Source organism: Meleagris gallopavo, unplaced genomic scaffold, assembly GCF_000146605.3.
Source record: "Meleagris gallopavo isolate NT-WF06-2002-E0010 breed Aviagen turkey brand Nicholas breeding stock unplaced genomic scaffold, Turkey_5.1 ChrUn_random_7180001949026, whole genome shotgun sequence".
Classification (NCBI taxonomy): Eukaryota; Metazoa; Chordata; class Aves; order Galliformes; family Phasianidae; genus Meleagris; species Meleagris gallopavo.
In genome coordinates, this window is record NW_011210576.1 from 1,482 (window position 1) to 7,576 (window position 6,095).

The 6,095-nt window shown below is 40.7% G+C and overlaps 1 long non-coding RNA gene across 1 annotated transcript; it reads left to right on the plus strand.

The window, feature by feature from the left end:
* Positions 1 to 1,364: 1,364 nt before the first annotated feature.
* LOC109364985 lies at positions 1,365 to 6,093 on the plus strand. The gene is made up of 4 exons (XR_002110716.2): positions 1,365 to 1,467; positions 3,151 to 3,216; positions 4,530 to 4,759; positions 5,986 to 6,093. It is a non-coding gene; the product is annotated as an uncharacterized LOC109364985 (long non-coding RNA).
* Positions 6,094 to 6,095: the final 2 nt, after the last annotated feature.

The window sequence follows — 6,095 nt, forward strand, 5'->3', positions numbered from 1 at the left end:
AATGTCATAGAAATTTACCACCGTCATTGTGCTTGTCAGTTTCAAGTAGGTGTAAAAAATGAATTGGTATAAAAGCAGTAAATGTGCAGAAGGTGATGCGACTGACCAAGAAGCAGCCATATGAAAAAGGCAGCCCAGGAGTCAGCCTGTTGGCAGGCAGCATGCTGCTCAGAATGTGTGGCTCCCAGAGCTGTCATTCTGACAGCCTTCCTCCATAATGCCCATAAAGTGTAAAGGAAATTACAGTTAAAGTGAAGTTAACTGCTAGGCCAAATTTGCTGAAGTGTGCTCTGTGATGGTTTTGAATTTTCTTTAGTAACTTTTAATGAGAGTCAGCTTACAAAATAAAGTCCATTTTAAAAATAACTTGGGGTGCTCAAAACTTAGGGTTCTTTTCTGACTGTAGAAGCATGGAAAGTGCCTGTGCTACTATAAAACAAGTAGACTTGGCTCTTTGCTTTTACCTGTAGTATCCTTAAAAGCAATTTTCTTGAAGCTTAGTGTTTATATTCTCAAACCAAGAGTTACAAAACCTAAAATTCTGACTATTCCTTTAATATGCAGTTTATAAATCAAAGCGTGTACCTAAGAGATGTATTATTATTACCCTTCCAGTGCAGGAAATACGCCTTAAGCCTTGCCGTTGGAGGTGGCATTTAGTTTGGTTTTTGGAGCATTGTCTTGTTGCAACATCATCATCCTGTCGTGATTCTGTTGTGTTCAGAATCTTGTGAGGAACAGCTGTCTGGAGGCAAAGAGAGTTTCACCGTGGTCCTGTATAACCTCACTGTATGACCATGCAATGCTGCTGATGCTCTTGAAAGCTGTGGCTGAAAAGAACTGAATTACCTTACTGCCAAAATTGACTTTGTCGAAACTGAATGATTCCTTATGCCATAACTCTATACTTAATGACGTTATAAACTTCTCATTAAAATCAATGTCTAGGATTTCTTTATCCCTTCACCTCCAAATTTAAATTCATACTGCTTTAAAGTTCTTTAACTTTGGCCCTCTTTACGCAGAATTTTGAATAAGTAAACTTCATCTACCACTTGACAAAGTGTTTGGGCTTCTTTCCCCTCATGCATGAAATCTGTATTTTTAATATGAGTTGAATCTAAGATCATGTTCAAGTAGAACATGTTACTACTACAGGTGTTGAAATAAAAGCAGTGTAATTACACTGAATTATGCTATACTTCTGCATTTTTGAACGAGTCTTTTTGACCAAACAGTGTGATGGGATTTTGATGGAGATGGGTGAATGCATTATTTTCTAACCCAGAAATACTAAGCTGTGGAAATGGTAGGGAAAACATGTGTAGGGAAAAACAAAAACAAAAACACATAAATTCACAGTGTGGTAGCAAAGTAGTAATGATATAATTTATTTTGTTATTTACAGATAATAAAATTACCCAGTGGGAAGACCCCAGACTGCAGAACCCAGCAATTACTGGTCCTGTAAGTACTGCTGTGGTTCTTTTCGTGTGAAATGCTGTGACTCATGTACGTTTGGTGTAGGCAGCAGTTGTAAATAAGCAGCAGGTCACGCTTGTTTTCCACATGAATCGTGGCCTGGTTGGATTGGAAGGGTCTTTAAAGCCCATCCAGTTCCAAACCCTGCCATGGGCTGGGTGCTCCCACCAGCTCAGGGTGCCCAGAGCCCATCCATGGCCTCCAGGGATGGGGCACCCACACTTCTCTGGGCAGCCAGGTGTGCTTGGTGAATAGAGCAGGAGGCAGGACCAACCTTGGCTTGCTTTGTCCTTTGTCCTGAGGGACGTAGGAGACTCAGATGAGCATTTTGTGAGCCTCCAAGGGCAGGGGAACTGCTGTCCTGTGCCCTCCTGGCGAGGTGCCCCAGAACTGGTGACACTCAGTAACCCTATTTTGTTTTACATACGCTGGGGTGCACTGGAGACTTTTCCAACCAGCTGCCAGTGGTCCAAAGCAGAGTGGGGTTCATGAGGAATCACTGCATCGTTTGTCACTGGTATGCTGTGCACACCATTCCCAGCTCAGGCAATAGGTTCAAAGTTGGTGGTTCTTGTAGTCTTTCCTACTAATGGCTACCGAGAAATGGCATTTTTCACACATTACAGCATGTTTTCTTCCTGGAAGCCATTAGCATATGATTTTGACTGTCCAGGAAACATTCTTGATTGGTTTGTCACAGTAAATCTCAGAATACTTCTGTTTCAGCAAACAGAGGAGAAGAGGACTCTTTCTTTATCAGGATAGAAACTGCATTATGTGACTTTTAATTTCTGTATATTGCTGTGCTGTTTCTGTGCGAAGCTCCATCCACTTGGAAACTGCAGAGCTAAATACTCTGAGTGGTGTTTCATGCTGAGATGTGTGGAAGTTCATTGGTTCTCATTTTATTCTGTTCCATCCTGCAACCAGAAGCTTTCTGTGCCAGGTGCTGCGCTGTGTTCAAGTCGTGTATTTTGGTACAGAGCTGTGTGTGAAGGGCACCTGCTCTGATTCTTTAATCAGAAGATCTTGGGAGTTTTGTACTGGCCGTACAATAGTAGTTTTATCACTTCCTCTATGAGAATGGGGTTAACTCACTGAGGGCCGTGGTCATGCATTGCTATGTGGGCATATGCTGCATCCTGCACCTTATGGTTCATTTCATAGCTCTACCTGGAGCCTCTCAACTTGTTCTAAGGAGCATTCTCAAAATTCGTTGTATTTTGTCTTTGTGCAGCACCTTATAATCCTTAGCACTTCCAACTGTGTAAATCCGTACCTTTTGATAGCAACACTCATTCTTAGAAGTCAAAAAATACCACATGACATGCTTACTGTTTCCTAATGAAACACACAGATGACAATAGTGCATTCCACTCTCTTTTTTCTGTGTTAAAAATAGTTTTTGCTCTTTTCTGTTCCTAAAATAAGAAAGAAAAGAGGGTAAGTAGTTGGTAAACAGAAAACATGGGTAAAATTTTTGGTACATCTTAACTCAACTTAGACACTGAGAATATTCTGTACTTTATGCATATACTTTTTTTAATGACTCAATGAGTTACATATCTAGATAGCGTGTCTTCAAATTTGTATTTTATTTGTTTAAGTATAAAGTAACATAATGAACAATGCCTCGAAGAATATGTATTTACAATTCTCTCTCTGTAGGCTGTTCCATATTCTAGGGAGTTCAAACAGAAGTATGACTATTTCAGGAAGAAGTTAAAGAAGCCCGTGAGTATAACCACGCTGCTTTGTGTTGAAGTCAGTTATGTCTGGGGAGAGCCAGTGTGTTGTCCTCAAGGTAGATACAGATTAGTGTTTCTTGCTGTAACACTTGGTTGCCATACTCCTTAAAGGAGTAGAAACCAAGACAAGTTTGAATTTGGTGGATTTCTGAACAAAAACATTTACATATCTTTAAGACGCTCATTTTCCAGTGTGAACAGAAACACAAAGTGATGCGAGAGGAAGGAAATGTCATTTACTCACTACTGATTGATATTTCTCCTTCATCTTTAATGATGGATTTGAAGGACAGAGATGGAAAACGCTGGTAGAGTGGAGCCCGCAGCATTACTGAGTCTGGCACAAGCTTCTGGTGTTCCTGTTCTGCAAAAATACCTTCTTTAATTTCAGTGAGCAGTAGATATTAGCCCACACCTGCTGTCAAGTGGTGATTAATTGCAGACAGCCTTTGTAGCATGAGCTCTGACGCAATGAGACTCTCCAGTGCCGTTACCTCTTTGTTAGTATTTCATTCAGCGTGCATTCTGACCAGTGACCAGATGGACACAATAAGCACTTGTCAGGAAAAAGCAAACCTCTTGACACACTCGTGTTGGGTCAGTCTTATGATGAGAAATGTACCTGCCGAAACTGCCACGAGTTCACCCAGTCTTGTGCCTCTGTTTTCAAATACTTTATCGAGTTCTGTTCTGCCTTTTTGAATTTCTGGGCTAAATCGTAACGACTACCAGTGCTCTCATTTTTCAGACAGAAATTCTCAAGTATTTTGGCAGTCCTGTTCTATTTTGTTCAGTTCTGCTTTATGCGTGGTGGAGCAGTTCTGGCTTTTACAGGTATCCGAGTGAAAGAGCAACATGAAGCATCGTGTTTGTTAGCATGGAATCACAGAACAGTTTGGGACCTTTAAGATCACCTCATTTCAACCCCTGCTATAGGCACGGACACCTCCCACCAGACCAGGTTGCTCACAGCCCCATCCAGCCTGGCCTTGAAGCTGTCATGCCCTTTAAATACAACACAGTAAAACTAATATTGTTCTCTCTTTTTTGTTGTTGCATTTCATGTTGTTTTCAGTGTTTTATCAAGTATCATAGAAATCTCTGATCCCTAGGACTGGAACATACCTAGTTCACTGTAATTTGTCAACCTGATGTAGAAAACATTGGAAAACAAGCATAAGGAGAAACTTGGCACACTCAGTTGTCACATCCATCCTTTAGTTTTTAACTTCTAGTCCATAATTCCCTGAAGATCATGTATGCAGACTGATAAATAAAATGCACTCTACTTTCACACAGGCTGATATACCAAACAGATTTGAGATGAAGCTACACAGAAATAATATTTTTGAGGAGTCCTACAGAAGAATCATGTCTGTGAAAAGACCTGATGTACTGAAGGCCAGGCTCTGGATTGAGTTTGAGTCAGAAAAAGGACTTGACTACGGAGGTGTGGCCAGAGAGTGGTTTTTTCTCTTGTCCAAGGAGATGTTCAACCCGTATTATGGTCTTTTTGAATATTCAGCAACGTAAGTGTTCTTTAAAATCTTTCCATTTGCAAGCAATATACATTAGATTTTGCATGAGCGGGGAGGTTACATTTGGGAGTAGTTAGGTCATCCTTCACGACACAGTTGTGCACTCTTGTCACAAATCTGCGCTCTCATTTCTTTTTTCCTTCTCTGAGGACCTTTCACTTCGCTGTTGAAATCACATAAAGAATTCTCACTGTTAGGACAGTGTTCCGGGTTGCCTTGCTGGCAGCAACACAAATTGCCATTTCTGGGGCGAGCAATAGCGAGTGGCGTGATGGAGACAAAAGACTTTGTGCCCTCCCAGAGCATCATAAAACACCTGCACTGTACTGCTTCTTTGTAATTAGCTCACAAAACAGCTTCTCGTTTACATTTCAGTATGCATACAACACCGGTCCTGCATGAGTTCAAATGCATTTATGTCCAGTTTTAAAACCCTCAGTGGTTCATTTATGTAAATGAGAGAGAGCCGAGTCTCCTGCTTTAAGCACATTCCTTTTGTGTCTGCCTCTGTAATTCCACACCGTGTGCTTAACCACAGGAGGAATGGATTTCTTCATTGCAACAGTTCTTATGTTTTCACGTCAGCGTCATACTCACTCCTTTCTCTTATGAGCGTTGAATGAGTGGTAAAGTAGATGAACAAAGGCTGTACAATGAGAGTTTTTTCACATTTGTGTCTCAGAGAAAGCATGTTCTGATTTTGGAGGGAAGCTCAGCTTGCAGAAATACAGGCTAGCTCAGAATGCCTCTGGGTTAATAGTTTACTGGGTGGTGTGTTTTGCAATAGTACTTCCACTTCTGTGATATAGGTTGCTGCAGTTACTTTAAAAATAACACTGTTCTCATGTGAAGTTCACTTTCACGGAAAGGAGTATTTTAAATTGTAAACATTCACAGTGGATTGATTCTGTGCTGTAAAGTTCAGTAAAAATGTACTGGAGAAGGCCTGCTTCTAACCAGTGACTCTGGAAGCAGTATTTCCCTGAACTTTCCACCATGCACACAGATGGAAAAGATGAATTTAGAATTAATTATGGTTATCCCACAACCAGGAGGATTATAAGGAACCTTTGTCCATCATCATTGTGACCATTAAAGCATTATGCAGCGTAGACAAGAAGTGGCCCTGAGCTCACGTTATTTATTAACATATCTAAGTATCTGTTTATTCAAAGATGTGATTATTTAGATTTTTCTTCTTGCTTTCTTAAAAAAAGGGACAACTACACGCTTCAGATTAACCCTAATTCAGGTCTTTGTAATGAAGATCACCTGTCATATTTCACATTTATTGGACGAGTGGCTGGCCTGGCAGTGTATCCTGGTA